Below are 16,232 nucleotides of genomic sequence, written 5' to 3' on the forward strand. Positions count from 1 at the left end.
TGCAGTTTATGGATTAGCTTTGTAATAGTGCAGAGTTTCATTGGGCTTAACCAGGTGTGCGAAATTGTCGGATGACTTTATAAAAAGTCATAACATTTTCAAGGACATGGAATATGATAGGTCATTTTACTGGATTAAAACGTATCACATTATTTTTAGTCCTAAAGTTGCTTCAGAGAAAGGGAGTTTTTCTTGGGGTATATTTCCACGCAACCCAGCATTTGTTTGATCATCTGCTAGAATTATTTCCTTTACCTTCTCCTTTTTCTATCTTTTTTTCCATTTGTCATTCTATTCCTAGCATAATTTCTATGAATTTAATTTCCTAAGCACTAAGATGCTGTTGATGCTGTTGCTTTTGGCTTTATTTATTCTCAACCCTTTAAAAAAAAATTTTTTTATGAGGTGCCCGAGATTGAATCCAAGACCTCATCCATGGGAAGCAGGCACTCAACCGCTTGAGCTACAGCTGCTTCCCTCACATTTTTTTGACATTTTTTTATCATAATATTTTTTTATTTGTTAAAAGATACTTAGATTACATAAATGTTACACCAAAAATATAGGGATTCCCATATGCTCTACTCACCACACCTCCCACACCCTCCTACATAAACAACATCCTTCATTAGTGTGACACCTTCATTGCAATTGCTAAATGCATCCTGGGGCATTACTACTAAGCATGGACCATAGTTCACATTGTAGTTTACACTCTTTCCCACTCAATTCTGCATGTTATGGGAAGATATAAAATGGCCTATATCTGTCATTGCAATGTCATTTGATTACCAAGTTCCAAAAAAGCCCATATATTACACATTTTTTTCCCTCTCCCTTCCCCCAGAGTCTCCAGTGGCCGCTGCCTCCATATCAATGTTATAATTTCTTCCATTGCTAGAATCACAGTAAGGTCTACACTAGAATGCTAGTAAGTCCACTCTAGTCCAGAGTTCCTTCCCCAGTCCTGAGGATTCTAGGGATGGTGATGTCCACTCCACCTCTAATTGAGAGGGGGGTCAATCCCATACAGCCAATGGATGGAACTCTCCTTCTTGCAGTTGTAGGCTCTTCATTTCCTTGGTATAGTGGTTGTCAATCCACACCTTCTTGTTGCCCTGGGTGAGTCCAATGAACTGGAGAGTAGGTGTTGTAACTCTGCTGAGGCTCCAGGCCCAGCTAGCACAGGAATAGCCCAAAGATTCCAGTCTCTTGGATGTACACCTACAGACTCCAGCACCAACTATAGATTCAAATAGAAGGGACATATGAGCCATGTGTAGGGAAGCCGTATTTCAGTCCAATTCCATCACTCTCAGGAGCACAAACCCCAAAGCAGCACCCACTGGCAATATACCAAACTCCAGAGCTATCTGCCCTGACCAAGAACCGGTGTTTTCAGAGCTCTCAGGAGCCCAATATTTGGGCTGTACCCACTTTGGCAGTCAATGAGATCCTCTGAGATTTGCATAAGCATTACCTCTGGGATGACCTCCCAACTCACTTTGAAGTCTCTTAGCTATATAAACTCATTTTTCTTTACCTTTCTCCCCTTTTAGTTGAGGTCTTTTTCCAGTTGCAATGCTATTGGTGCTTGGTAGTAATCCCTCAGTGCCAGGGAGGCTCATCCCTGGGAGTCATGTCCCATACTGGGGGGAAGGTAATGCATTTACTTGCTGAGTTTGGCTTAGAAAGAGGCCACATTTGAGTAACAAGGAGGCACCCCACAACCCTAGGCTAAGTTTCAATTTCAAGAGCAAAAAAGATAGTTGCCAATATCAAGCATCAATCAGTGGACAATCCTCCTTCACCAGTCATTGACCATGCACTTGGGGGACTGTTGCTTCTCCATTAGAGAATGTGGCAGAGCTCTCCAGGATAGGAATTCAATAGTCTCTTGGTTATTGTGTGAGTCTCCACCTACTGTGACAATGCCCCATGAATTTGAACACATTTATATATCTTATATGTATGCCCAGGTGAACTTCCTCCCATCACTGACACCCCATACCTCCCCTGCCCCAGTTGTAATAATTCTGTGACCCAAAGCTTCTTAAAAAATGAAGCCAATAAAATAGTCAAATGTAATTAATAAGAAAATGAAATAATAATGATAGGTTTAAATGTAAGAAATAAAATACATAGAATTTTTTAAAAAAGAACTAAAAATAAAAAGATTGGGATATTAAAAAGTAATGAAAAATATTTTTTTCAAAATTTTGACATTTTGCCTTTCATCACTGTAATATCTATTGTCCTGTATGTAGAGTGACATTTTCTTCCATTTATCCTTCATTGTCTTACTTCTTGAATTTTTTTTTTTCTCTCTCCCCTTCCTGCCCTCCCCTCAGTTGTCTGCTTTCTCTGTCCATTCACTGTGTGTTCCTCTGTGTCTGCTTGCAATCCTGCCAGCAGCACTGGGAATCTGTGTCTCTTTTTGTTGCATCATCTTGCTGCGTCAGCTCACCGTGTGTGCAGCGCCACTCCTAGGTAGGCTATACTTTTTCATGCAGGGTGGCTTTCTTTATGGGGCACACTCCTTGCACATGGGGCTCCCCTACATGGGGGACACTGCTGTGTGGCACAGCACTCCTTGCGTGTATCAGCACTGTGTGTGGGCCAGCTCACCACATGGGTCAGGAGGCCCTGAGTTTGAACCCTGGACCTCCCATGTGGTAGGCAGATGCTCTATCCATTGAGCCAAATCCACTTCCCTTTTGAAATTGGTTTTTAATTTACATTGACACTCTTAATTAGAGTTCTAGATTTCACCGTATTCACTTCCTTCAGCACCAACTCTGGATGCTTAATCACCAAAGTTATAACCTACACTTTCATTACTAAATTCTAATGGTCTTAAGTACTGGGTAGATTTTAATATAAGGTGAATTGAGTGTGGTGAGATTTATTTAGTCTATCAATTACCATTTAATAAGCATTGGGTTACATGCTTTGGGGGTTTTAAGAGACATATAAAATATCAGTGTGTCCTCTCCTTACAAAGTGAACAATCTAGTGAGGTGAGAAATAAAAACATATATTAAGCAGAGAATGATATAATAGAACTTTTTAGTAATTTGGGAATTAATTCGCTCATAAGGTCATTTCATAGACCAACTGGATCTTCTAATTTATCATTAAATTTGAGGATTTATAGATCACATCACTTTATATTCTTGCTCTACCTTATACTTTGTGGCCTTGGGAAATTTACTTTATCTTCACCTTCTGGTTTTCATCTGTGAAATGGAGATTATAGGGCTATCTATCTTATATGACATGCATAAGATGTTCTTTTTTAAAAAGTAAGCATTCATAGGGATGGTTGGTAGGTAATCCAATAGTTTTGTGTTCAGCTGTGAAAATTGTCATACCAAACTGGGCTGCTGTGTTCCCTTAGTGGATCTTATGTTTGTTTGACTCTTTTCCTGCTTGCCCCTTACCGCTTTTGTTTCTAAAAAGCATATGTAAATAGGTATTAAAAAAAAAATCAAGTGGCTTTTCAGTGGTCTGACATCTTATTGCATTGTTTGACTTCTTTTACAAGAAGTGAACGACTTCAGGTCACCTTAGACGGTTACATGCTGACCGTTCTTTTCAGGTATTTGATCCATCCTGGGCCAGACAGGGAAACATTTGGTTTTCATAAACTATTCTTTCCATTTATTTTCCTCCCTCTTATTAATATTAGAGCTTAAAATGATGAGACTTGCAAGTTGGGGTGGATAAGAATAAGCACATTAGAACGGAACATATAGGCTGTCCTTTCAGAGCTGTTGAAGTTCAGTTTGTTGACAGTCATGTAGACAGTTGGTGGCAAATTCAGGCTAGAATCCCGTTGCTTCAATCTTACACACTTTCTCCTTTTCACAAACCAACCAAGAATATTAATAACTGTGTTTTGAGCTACTTTAGAAAGAAATAAACTCAATCCCACAGTGTCAAAGTGACTTTAAATTCAGAGATACTGAGTCTGCCCTGAACTTTTCTGTGCTTCAATCTGGGGTCTTGAGCAACTCACTAAATGTCTTTTCTCTTTCTCTTTCCTCATATTAATAACCTGCCAAGAGGCCCATGGGCTGTTTTTTTTCAAGAGGTCCTTAAGGGGAAAAATACTAATAAAGCAACACTAGAGCAAACCCTATAAATAATATATAGAGAGGATTTACAGATATTAACTAAGGCACATGGTTCACAACACAAAACTGCTTACAGCTGAGGTACTAAAATTATCAGTAAATCATTAGCTACAATAGGATTTCCCCCAGTATCAAATAATTACTTCCTTTTCCCATTGTATACTATTTAACATGGCCCAATATCAGCAAAATGCTATAATTTGGCAATGCATTTGCATCTTCAAAAACTGTTGATGAAGCTGAAATTTAAAAATCAGTGAAAGTGATTACAATTTTCTAAAGCACATTCAGGCCAGGATATAAACAAGGAAATCATTCAATGTTTCTTACATGTAGAAGTTTGGAGATACTATATTAAGATGAAATAATACATAAAATGTTGCCTATACATTGAACTGATGAAAGTAATCAATATTATTTTTAACCAGTGTTGGCTTGCATTGCGAATGAAAGGAAAAAAATAAAGTACACATTATTTCTCTCCCAGTGTTGACAGAATCCCAGGAGATGAAAGAGACCTTTGATCCATAGAACGAATGCTTCTTGGGTCTTATTGCTGGACAAGGACACTAACCCCCAAAAAGGATAAAGGACTTCCTCAAGGTCTTGTGGTAAAAGAAGTTTAGTTCAGGATTTCTCCAGAGTTCCATAGGATTAATAGGTAAAAGTTAAATGGGCATATTGTTCAATTTTTAACGAGGATTTCTAGGAATTAGTTATTCCCAACAATGGAAAACATAAACTGCTGTGGATAATAGTGAATGTTTCATTATTACAAGTATTCCATAATATGACAGATAATATCCTGGCATGAATTATGTTGCAGTGGGTGAAAAGCTGGAATAGATATCTTCTAAATTCTATTCTAACTCCTAATATACCTTTTGGTACCTTAAAATATCAACTTTGCTAAGATTTTATAATTTTTTAGGAAAAATTAGATTTAATGGAGATAAAGTACTTGGAATTTCCTGAAAAGAAATAAGTACAGGCATCCTACCTCCTGAGATCCTCATTGGTTAAAGATATGGGGAAACAGACTTTGGCCCAGTGGTTAGGGCGTCCGTCTACCACATGGGAGGTCCGTGATTCAAGCCCCGGGCCCCCTTGACCCGTGTGGAGCTGGCCCATGCGCAGTGCTGATGCGCGCAAGGAGTGCCGTGCTACACAGGGGTGTCCCCCGCGTAGGGGAGCCCCACGCGCAAGGAGTGCACCCGTAAGGAGAGCCGCCCAGCGCGAAGGAGGGAGCAGCCTGCCGAGGAATGGCGCGGCCCACACTTCCCGTGCTGCTGACGACAACAGAAGCGGACAAAGAAACAAGACCCAGCAAGGAGACACAGAGAACAGACAACTGGGGAAGGGGGGGAATTAAATAACTAAAAATAAATCTTTAAAAAAAAAAAAGATATGTTTAGCATTTATTTGTCGCTAGGCAGGAGACTGAATAAACTGATCAACTTAAGTCCTTTCCACCTTAATGATTCAAAAAATGTTGGCATTTTAGTGAAACATAATATGGATGACATAATGTAGCAAATAGGGGAGTCTGTTACTGGAAGATAACACACTTATGTCAAATAGTATTGTGTGAATAAATCTGAAAAGTAATTTTGAACCAATTTTTAAAACTTTCACTAAAAACATAATATGTCTTGCAGAAGATGAGGAAGAAGCAAAAGATATATAAGGAAAGCTGCAGCTAAGCAAATGCCTTCATGTATTAAATTAGTTCACTATTTAAAGGAGTAACCGTGTGTATCCAAATGTGCATGTAATTCACAGGATCTGTTTCTCGCTCCGCCATATACACAAACCTAAATACACTTATCAACTCAAATCTTTCCATGCATGTTTCAGACAATCAACTGTTTGTAATCACTGCACTTGATGATGATAATTTTAGTTACAGGTTTGAATATTCCCAAGTTGTTGATTTTGCCAAAAGCCCTGGTCACTCATCAGCATAATAACTGGGAGACAGTCTGGCATGTCGTAGGGAATTCGTTGGGATTTGTTCCTCGTGCACAGCCTTTGTGCAAGTTAGGTCTTTTGATATCTGTAGCTGATGCTGTCAGTCCCCTGCCCATATGCCTTAGATCTTTAATTCTGTTCCTGAGGAATTCTAGACCTCCTAGGATCTGCATTTCTCTTCCTCTAGACGACCCCTCTGCCCCCACCAGGACTATGGAAAATTGCCTTGCTTCTGTGCATAATTGAGCTTTAATTGGAGAACAGTAACAGCCCCTGGGAACAGCCCTCAAGCAATGACTTCTATTTATTTTTATTTTTTAAAGAAGCTTTAGATTATATAGATGTTACATAAAAAATATAGGGGATTCCCATATTCCCCACCCTCTCCCCCTCTCTTTACTTCTCTATATAATTTCCTCACTTCCTTTCTGGCTTTGACTGTACTTCCTAAACGAACTATTTTACTTGTCTCAAAGCCTGGTTCTGGTAGAACCCAAACTAAGATACACCTCAGGTCCAGCAGTCAAGAGTATCCCCTCCTAGTAAGTAATTGTAAACCCAATCCTTGCTCCGGGGTACATTTTTCACATTCCAGTCCCAGTTCAGCATTCTGTATCACCCAGATAACCATTACCCCAAAATATGCAATGTCTTTGTTTTCAGGAGGTGGCAAGGAGTGAATTCAGGGTATCCCTCCAAATTTCATAAATTGATCTTAATTTCTTTTTCTGTTGTACAATGGGCAGCACCAAACACTCAGTACTTGAAGCCCCACCCTGTATCTCCACTGGACATTCTGTTGAATTATACATGTGTCTTCCCCAAAGTCTAACATCTGAACACCAAAAAAAAAAAGGCCAACCCCAAGAATATTTATAATATGACTGCTGAGTATTGAGCATTTGGTTTGTTAGGCAGAATGCTAAGTGCTTTATAAACATTAACTGACTTAATATTCATAGCAATCCTTTGAAGTAGTACTATTATTCCCTTTTTACTCATGAGAACCCTTAGTTCCTGAGAGATTAGCTCCCTCAACAACACACTGGCAAGTAAATGGCTGAGGGGATCTGTACTTTCACGTTCCTTCTAGATCTAGTCTATGAAACTTGGAATTTGAACACTGGCATATTTGATTTTATGCTTCTAACCACTATCTACTCCCACTCTTTAACCAGCTTTTTTTCATTCTTTTTTATGTTTTAATTATCTTTTTTTAAAGTTAATAGATCTCACAAAATATTATATTAAAAAACATAAGAGGTTCCCATATACCCCACTCCCCACCCTCCACCCCCAACAATATTTTTAATTGTATTTTTTTGAAAATACATAGATCACAAATAATGTTACATTCAAAAAATATTAGAGGTTCCCATATACCCCACATCCCTCCTCACCCCACTCCTCCCACATCAGCAGCCTCTTTCATCATTGTGACACATTCACTGCATTTGGTGAATACATTTTGGAGCACTGCTGCACCACATGGATAATAGTTTACATTGTAATTTACACTCTCCCCCAGTCCATTCAGTGGGTTATGGCAGGATATATAATATCCAGCATCTGTCCCTGCAATATCATTTGGGACAACTCCAAGTCCCAAGTGCCCCCACATCACATCTTTTCTTACCTCTCCCTGCCATCAGCAACTACCATGGCCACTTTCTCCACATCAATGCAACAATTTATTCCATTACTAGTCACAATAGTTCCATAGTAGAATATCAGTAAGTCCACTCTAATCCATATTTATTTCTCCATCCTGTGACCTGGGATGGTGATGTCCACTCCACCTCTATATCAAGAGGGAGCTTAGATTCCACATGGATGATGGGTGCAATTCTCCTGCTTGCAGTTGTAGGCACTCTAGGTTCCCTGGTGTGGTGATTGACCATCTTCACATCCCTCTTAGATGACCTGGGTAAGTCCAGCGAACGAGAGGATAGGAGTTGCAACTCTGCTGAGGCTCAGGGCCCAGCTTGCACATGGACAGTCCAGCTTTTATGGACAGAATTATTGTTCTGTACCCTGAATTTTTAAAAATTAAAATTTAAAAAAGCCAGTAAGATGTCACTGGGTGGTACTCTCCTGAGATAAAGTTAGAGGGTTAGAGAGGGGTTTAATCACATCAAGAGCACTGTCCAGGGAAACAAAAAGGGAGAGGAATGCAGACCAAAAGTTTGAGGTCAACATGTCTTATCCACTGTATTCCTTTGCCCCTTAATCTGGGCACCAACTCTGATTCTATCTGAGCCATACCCTCCCCTTTTAAACCTTGCCAGTATAGAAACAATGCTAGTCTCGGGTTCAGGAGACCTGAGTTTTAATGTCAGTTCTGCTAATTCTGACTTTTTAGAAAATGGAAGGTCTGAATTTGATAGTGCCCAGTATTCATTCAAGCCACAAAAGAGATGAGATGCCCTTTTCATTGCTCCTGAAAAACAAAAGTATCTTTTCAATTATAAATTCTAATGCATTGTAACAGTGAATTCTATTTGGACTCCTGTCTACCTGTGTTGCTGGATTTTCTCTAGGTTTTTGGCTAAGCTACAAAAAAAGAATTTTAAGAGCAAGCTAGTTTAGTTAGGCCAGTAATTTATTAAGGAACTGAGAGAAGAGAAATGGGAGAAAATAATAGATTATGGGTCCCAGGTAGAGATGAAGGGGCTGAAAAGAGATAAACAGGGCAGATTTACAGACTACGGTTCCTCATTACAGATTACAGATCCCCAGGTTTACTTGTGTGCTGATCCATGCAGGGGGAGAAAAAGGCAAGAACAGGGTAGGTGTTAGAAAGAAAGCTGTACTTGTAAGAGAATTAATGTTCACCCATTTATGGAGGAGAAAAGAATTTTATTAACGATTTTGCAGGAACGAGCACACAACCAGAATATGGAGGTTGGCATGCTGAGTGGCAGGACATGGCAGAATTTATTTCCTAAGCCTGGTATGAAGATCCCTCTCCTATTTCTCCACTGACTGGGTATTTTAGAGGTTACAGCCTATCTGAGAGATCTAACTAACCCATGTGAGTCTCCCCCACTGCTTACAACTCCCATTCCATTCATTTCGGCAACCCTGGCTTCTACTTATTTTTATCCATGTAAGGAATTGGTGCCACTTTCAAACTTGGCGCCACCTTTCAAACTTGGCGCTGCTTTCAAAAGCCCTTAGAGCCTTTTCTCCTCCTTCCCTTAACTGCAGAGACAGTTTTAGCTAGTTTGCCTTTTAGGATGTGGATGGAAACCACTAGGCTGTCTTTAGTTTCTCTTTCCCTGATTCCATGTCACCTTCACGTGAAAGCTAAACTTAACCCTTTTTCTTATAGTGGGTTTGGCTTTTCCACTTTTTAAACCATTAATTATTCTACCCCTTTGCTTATGTAGCAGGAGGAACCCCAGTTGTTTGCTGTTTTGACTGATTACCCAACCCCTCAATCCCCTGAGAGGGTCCAAGGATAAGGCTCCTGGAGAATATCTGGGGCTTCTTCATTATTCTGGAGGAAATCTTGTCTGAAGGGGGGTTCTCACCAGAGTCTTCCAGCAGCCATCTTATGGGGTGTCCTTGGCCATGTGGGTTTCCTGCCAGATTCCAGATCCATCTCTTGATTTCCTAATTTACTTGCCTGCCTCACCTGTATTAGGAAAATAAGCAAAGATTTGGAAAAATTGCATCTAGCACCATTGTTCTATAAGCTAGTTTCCATTGCCAGCCCCTTCTCCCCCATAGGTGTTTCTGATCTGGAATAGAAGGCAGGATTTTATATGTTTCACCAGTTTCCTGAACTTCCATACCTTCTTTACTTAATTCTGAATTTTATAGGAGTAGATTTAGCTCATTGACACAGAGTGGGGAGATCATTTGTCATAAACGGAGAGCTGCTAAGATCCTGTTTTTCCTCATCTCTGAAAGAGACATGGTTAAGGGATTCGTCATTATAGGGAGGGATGGAGTGACCCACAGGTAATGAGATAGACATTTTCTGAAAGTTAATTAGCACTGTGTTGTCCTGGAAGTAAATTCCTTTTGTGCCTGTTTGCCACCTGTCCTGGGTTTCTAGTGTGGAATGTGAATTTCCATGCCAAATTGAAATAGCAGCATTGGTTGCCCTCATTTTCACATCAACTTTGCATTTTAGCATATAAGGTGATTCCACTGTTTGTAGAGAAATGAACTTTGAATGAACTTCAACAGTAATGAACTGATAACTAATAAAATAAATAATTGATTCATCTCAAAAAAATCTGACTCCTTGATGTGATAATCCTGAGAAGGTTATTTGTAACTGCCCTTTTGAAAGTTTCACACTTCTTTTTTTTGTCCTTTTATTTTTTTCCAAATGGACTCTTTTTCACAAAAAGACTCCTAAGGGCAGTCAAGTGTCAAATACAAAGTTATGGCTGGTACAGCTGCTTTTAGGATCACACGCTCCATTTATTCATTATAGGAAGCTCAGATGCACAAATATGTGGTACCATTTTGTGTACCTGTCAGTTTAGTGCTTTTAATGAACATTGATCATGCTCATTCAGACACATTCCTCGATACCAAGAAGTCAGTGGTTTCTGAAAGACATGATAAAAATTTTCCTTTTGTGCAGACTGCCTCAGTGGAATCAATTCTGCCATAAATGAATGAATGAATTTAATTAATTAATTAATATGACTAAAATGTACCATAAAGTTTATGACAAAGGAGAAAACATATTAATGCACATTATATTCTGGTTTTGCTAAAATAAAACCCGTATTTGAATGCTTAAAATAGGAGGCTTAATAACTTAGATAGTTGCTAGATTGCTATAAGTATGTTTTAAGTTCTATTCAAAAAATCATTTTTGGTCTTTTTTAATATTCTTTCAATTACAAAATCTCCCACTGGGTAGTTTCACCATTCATAAATTGCATTGATTGCACTGATCAATGGGTGCTGGATTTATTGACCTATATTATAGTGTGAGTAATATTTTTATTATTTTCTTATTTGATTTTTGTTTCCTATAAAAATCTCATAACAGAAATACTTTGGTTTCTTAGAATATTGTAAGATGTCATTTTTTATGAATGATATTTTTGTTTGTTTGCTCTCTCAGTTATCAGAAGCAAATTTAAAAAACAAAACAAAATAAAACAAAAAATGTTCAGTGAGTTTGTCCCAGTTAGAATTGTATTATGTTTAGCAACGATTTACTCATAACTGTTGTGCTCAGAGAATATCCTAATCAAGTTTTGGAAAGGGCTAAGTACATTTAAATTATTCCACTTGTGTTGTTATTTTAACATTTATATTTCTTTTGATTGTAGTTGTTTTCCATCACTCTGGGGTACAACATAGCTGAAGAAGACAGATGTGCTCAAATTATATTTCAGGCTCAGGTAAACTCAGGGGTTTTCAAGTTGCTGATGAAAATTAGAGTTGGATCATAATACTATGTGTCTCACATATCCAGCCTTTAGACTGATAAATTTGTGGAATCAGTTGAGTATTTCATCCAGAATATGGTCATCTTTAGGAAAAAATTACTTGAACTAGCATTATTTTGTCCAGGTCTCTATCTTTCAAAAACGTTAAATGTGTATAAAGAAGTATATTCAAGGGTGTTCATTGAAATTTTGTTTGTTGTGGAAGAAAAGTGTAAATAATCTCTATTAATTGAATGTTCACAGTGGAATATTATAAACCCATTAAAATTATATGAAAACAGAATGTCTTCTGATATGAAATGTGCAGGTCCATGAGAAAAGCAACATTTAGAACAATATGCATGTTATGGTGCACTTTACTTAATAGAATGAAAACGTAAACATCTTTATATGTAAGTATTTGTATGTATGTATTATAGATGCAACAAATATGTTCTCATTGAGAATTATTCTTCTCTGTAAGGAACATTGAAAGGGGAATTTTGATACATACTTTCATTATTCTACAAACTGAATGTATTAAACAGAATTTTGTGTAATTGAATCTAACTAATAATTAAAGAAAAAAAAGGAGAATGTCCATGAAACAGGTAAGTGGAAGCACAATTAATCCCATTGACAGATATTAATTGGACATACTATACGTTAGCTACTACCCTTGACACGAGATAAAATGGAAAACAAAGACATAGACAGGTCCTAAGTTCACAGATATAAAAATTGTAAGTTTTGAAATCATGCAACTTCATTATTAGGTGGGAAAAGTACAAAGAGAAAAAAAGAGGTTATATTGACTTGGTCACAGTGTCTGTGCCAACATCTGAAGCTTGAATTAGAGTTAACCAAGTAATGAAGCTATTTCAGGAGTCAAAACAATGGAAACTCTAAAGAAATGTGAATGGAAATATAGCGTGTACCTGAGTCAACTTTAAATCTTCAGAAATAGGCTAGATTTTTCAGTATATTTGATCAATTTACAGCTAATCTACAATGCTTTGCAAATGGCAAATGATCCAGAAAGATTGGTCATTATAACTTTCACTGCACAAGCAGTGAGACAAATAATATTGAAGCCAGGATATTGTCATTTGTTCATTTCTGATGCATTTCATGCAAAACTAGCCCAGTTGAGCTTCAGTTCACTGCTATTTGCATTATTTAGGTTACTGAACATCTGTCATTGCCCATGCCATACTCTCTCTTTCTCTTTCCTCACCTCCTTCTGTCCATGTGTTCATCCATTAGTTCATCCAACAGAAATTAATCAAGCACCTTGTATATGCCAGATGTTCTGGAAAGCAAACATGAACTTTACCCTATAAGTTTTTATTCTCTTTGAAGAAATATATAGAAAATTAATAGTCATAAGTAGTGATTAATGTTATGAATGAAATGATGGGGGTGCTGAGATAGCAAATAAAGAGAGCACCTACTTAAGATGGTATATTCAGTGAAGATGTCAATGAGGAGATGGCATTAAGCTGAGACTTTATTTTGAGAAAGAGCCAGGTTTAGGAAGAAGGTGCTAAAGAGCATGAGCCAAAGTCTTGAGCTACTAAAGCAGTTTGAGTATCCTAGTGACAGCAACAAGGCAAATGCAAGAGGAAAAACAATTTCGATTGTACCATGATCCAAGCCCTAGGGTGATATAGTACTTGGGGAGAAATACTAACTAGCATTTCTCACTGGGAATCCTGAAGACACCACCCTTATTGAGACAATGAAAGATCAGAGTCTGTTTTGTAATTTCCAGGATGGCACTCCTTATCTTGGAACCATCGAATCTTAGGGATGGATAAACTCTGAAGGTGATGTCATCAAATCATTTCTCTGGTTGAGTGCACTGTTAAGTGGAGGTCTGAACAGCTGAGGTTCTCCATCCCTGCACAGGTTTTTGTTTTCCCTCCCTTTACCAGCTTTGTGATTTACTCAAAAACCTATTGTCCCTTTTCCTCCACAAAGTTAATCCTTAATACCTTTGGAGCACCACTCCTTTTTTCGTCTCTATGCTTTTAGGTGATACCTTCAGTATCCTAAAATAAAGCCCTCTTTCCACATTTAAAGCAGTCATTATTTTTTCTAGAGCTCTTTCAAACCATAAGGTAGAGAAGTGAACCCTCTGCTAAACCACCTCAAGGAAGGAGCTTTTCCAGCTGTTCTCAATGAAGTCTGTTCTAGTGGGTATCTAAGATGTAAGTGGATAGTTGATTCAAAGAGCTTAATACAGAAGGAATCTCCCCAGTTATCCCCAAATTTGTTTACACCACTAAACACCATTAATTCCATCAATAATTACCAACTCAATGAGGTAAGTTATGAAAAACTTACCTTTTTAACTTACTTATTTCTTTTAATTTATTTCTCTCCCCTTCCGACCCCCCCCACCCCCCGGTTGTCTGCTCTCTGTGTCCATTCACTGTGTGTTCTGTGACCGCTTCTATCCTTATCAGCGGCACCAGGAATCTGTGTTTCTTTTTGTTGCGCCATCTTGCTGTGTCGGCTCTCCGTGTGTAAGGCGCCATTCTTGGGCAGGCTGCACTTTCTTTCACGCTGGGTGTCTCTCCTTACAGGGCACACTCCTTGCGTGTGGGGCTCCCCTACGCGGGGGACACCCCTGGGTGGCACAGCACTCCTTGCACACATCAGCACTGCGCATGGGCCAGCTCCACACGGGTTAAGGAAGCCCGGGTTTTTACCCATGGACCTCCCATGTGGTAGGCGGACACCCTGTCCATTGGGCCAAGTCCGCTTCCCACCTTATTTATTTAATATATTTATTTAATATATGACTAGCAAATACTAAACTTAACATATATTTTTAAAACTTACCTTAAATATAAACTTACCATAAATATATGGCTACCATCATTTAGAAAAAAAGGCAGACTTTCTCAACTGAAATTCCTCATCTGAACCACAGAACACATAAAATAATTTCAGTGACTATTTTCTACCTTCTCCCAAGGAGTGCTAGTGCTTTTTTAGCACTATTCTAGATACGTAGGAGAAAAGATAACTCATGACATACAATGGATGCTCCTCTCTCAAGAATATGTTCTTAAGAAAGGCTGGTAGGCTACTGAAAAAAAAAACAAAACCAAAACCAAAAACATATGCCTATATACAATTCCTACGTAATCCTACAGAGTATAATTTATATCTATTTCCTCTTATTCCCACAGAAGCTGGAGTACCACTATGATTTTGATCCCTGGTAATTAATTTTGGTTGTCAACCTTAACTGTGCTTTTAGTGGCAAAGTAAAGTGTTAAAGCGATTACAGAGATAACATGGGCAAAAAACCATTTATATCTATTCTGCAGGCAAGCACTAAACCCTTAATAATTGTCTGTTGAGTAAAACTGAATTGAATTAGTTTGAAATGAGTTGAATTTTTTGAGAGTTTTAGCTTGAGCCAATTACTATTTCATCCTTTGGCCAATGGTTTTAGCTGGATATTTAAACAATTATTCATTCAACCAACATTTTATTTAGTGCATACCTGTTAGAAGCTAGAGAGAAACTCAGTTCAGGGCTATGGATACTGTATACAGATTAAATAAATAAACATGGTCCCTCACCCATAATTACTCACAGTCTACAGAGGAAAATAAGGTGCACAGTGCTCAGTGGTATTAGTAAGGAGTTATTGGGAGCCCTCACAGGAATACATAAATGAGATAGGAAGCATAGTAGGGAGGTCAGAGAAGGCATCTGGAGGAGATGACATCTGATTAGAGTACTAAGGTATGACCTTCCTAGTCAGATGAGGCAAGGAATATTATTTCTATTTGGGGAGCAAGATGTCACTTTAGTTTTCCCTCTTAGGTATTTTCTAAACTTTTTATCAATTTGCTGACATTTTCCAGAATCACTTTTCGTTGGTGTCTGGTGTTTTGAATTTGGACGTGACTATAGTAAAGGAATCCTTTGTGACTTTGGAGCTTGGAGGGAATATTACCTATAAAACACAGTGTCTACAAAAAATATATATAAGGTCTTCAATTATATATATATATATATATGTAGTATATGTTAACATATACATCTTCACTCTAGTTTCTTAATCTCTGGTCTGTAGTTTAATGTCTCATATGTCTTTTATTTTAAGCAACTTCATATTTTTCCTTCTTTTATGAAAAGATATGGCCATAAATTGGCAGATTATAAATAAAATAGGTATATTAAACTGAGAAAGTTCTTTAGAACTATACTTCTGATTGGAATTGGCTGGATGATTTTTTTTTAAAGATTTATTTATTTGTTTGTTTGTTTATTTCTCTCCCCTACCCCCCCATCCCAGGTGTCTGTTTTCTGTGTCTATTCACTGCATGTTCTTCTTTGTCTGCTTCTGTCATTGTCAGATGCACAGGGATCTGTGTTTCTTTTTGTCGTGTCATCTTGTTGTGTCAGCTCTCCGTGTGTGCAGCACCATTCCTGGGCAGGCTGCACTTTCTCTCACGCTGGGTGGCTCTCCTTACTGGGCACACTCCTTGCGCATGGGGCTCCCCTACGTGGGGGATACCCCTGTGTGGCACGGCACTCCTTGCGCACATCAGCACTGCGCATGGGCCAGCTCCACATGGGTCAAGGAGACCCGGGGTTTGAACTGCAGACCTCCCATGTGGTAGACAGATGCCCTAACTACTGGGCCAAGTCCGCTTCCCTGGATGATTTTTAAGATCAGTTGTTT

At 38.4% G+C, this 16,232-nt stretch overlaps 1 protein-coding gene across 14 annotated transcripts in view; it reads left to right on the forward strand.

Annotated features, from left to right (window-relative positions):
* CNTN4 (contactin 4) overlaps positions 1-16,232 on the forward strand; it is a 936,745-nt gene that overhangs the window by 326,838 nt on the left and 593,675 nt on the right. For 7 of the 14 annotated variants that reach the window (XM_058288371.2, XM_058288384.2, XM_058288372.2 and 4 more), the window contains one exon: positions 11,420-11,491. The exons of the other annotated variants lie outside the window; for them this stretch is intronic. The gene's annotated coding sequence lies outside the window, so the exon portion shown is untranslated. The remainder of the gene's footprint in view (positions 1-11,419; positions 11,492-16,232) is intronic. 14 annotated transcript variants of the gene reach the window in all.

This window comes from Dasypus novemcinctus, chromosome 26 (assembly GCF_030445035.2).
Source record: "Dasypus novemcinctus isolate mDasNov1 chromosome 26, mDasNov1.1.hap2, whole genome shotgun sequence".
NCBI lineage: Eukaryota > Metazoa > Chordata > Mammalia > Cingulata > Dasypodidae > Dasypus > Dasypus novemcinctus.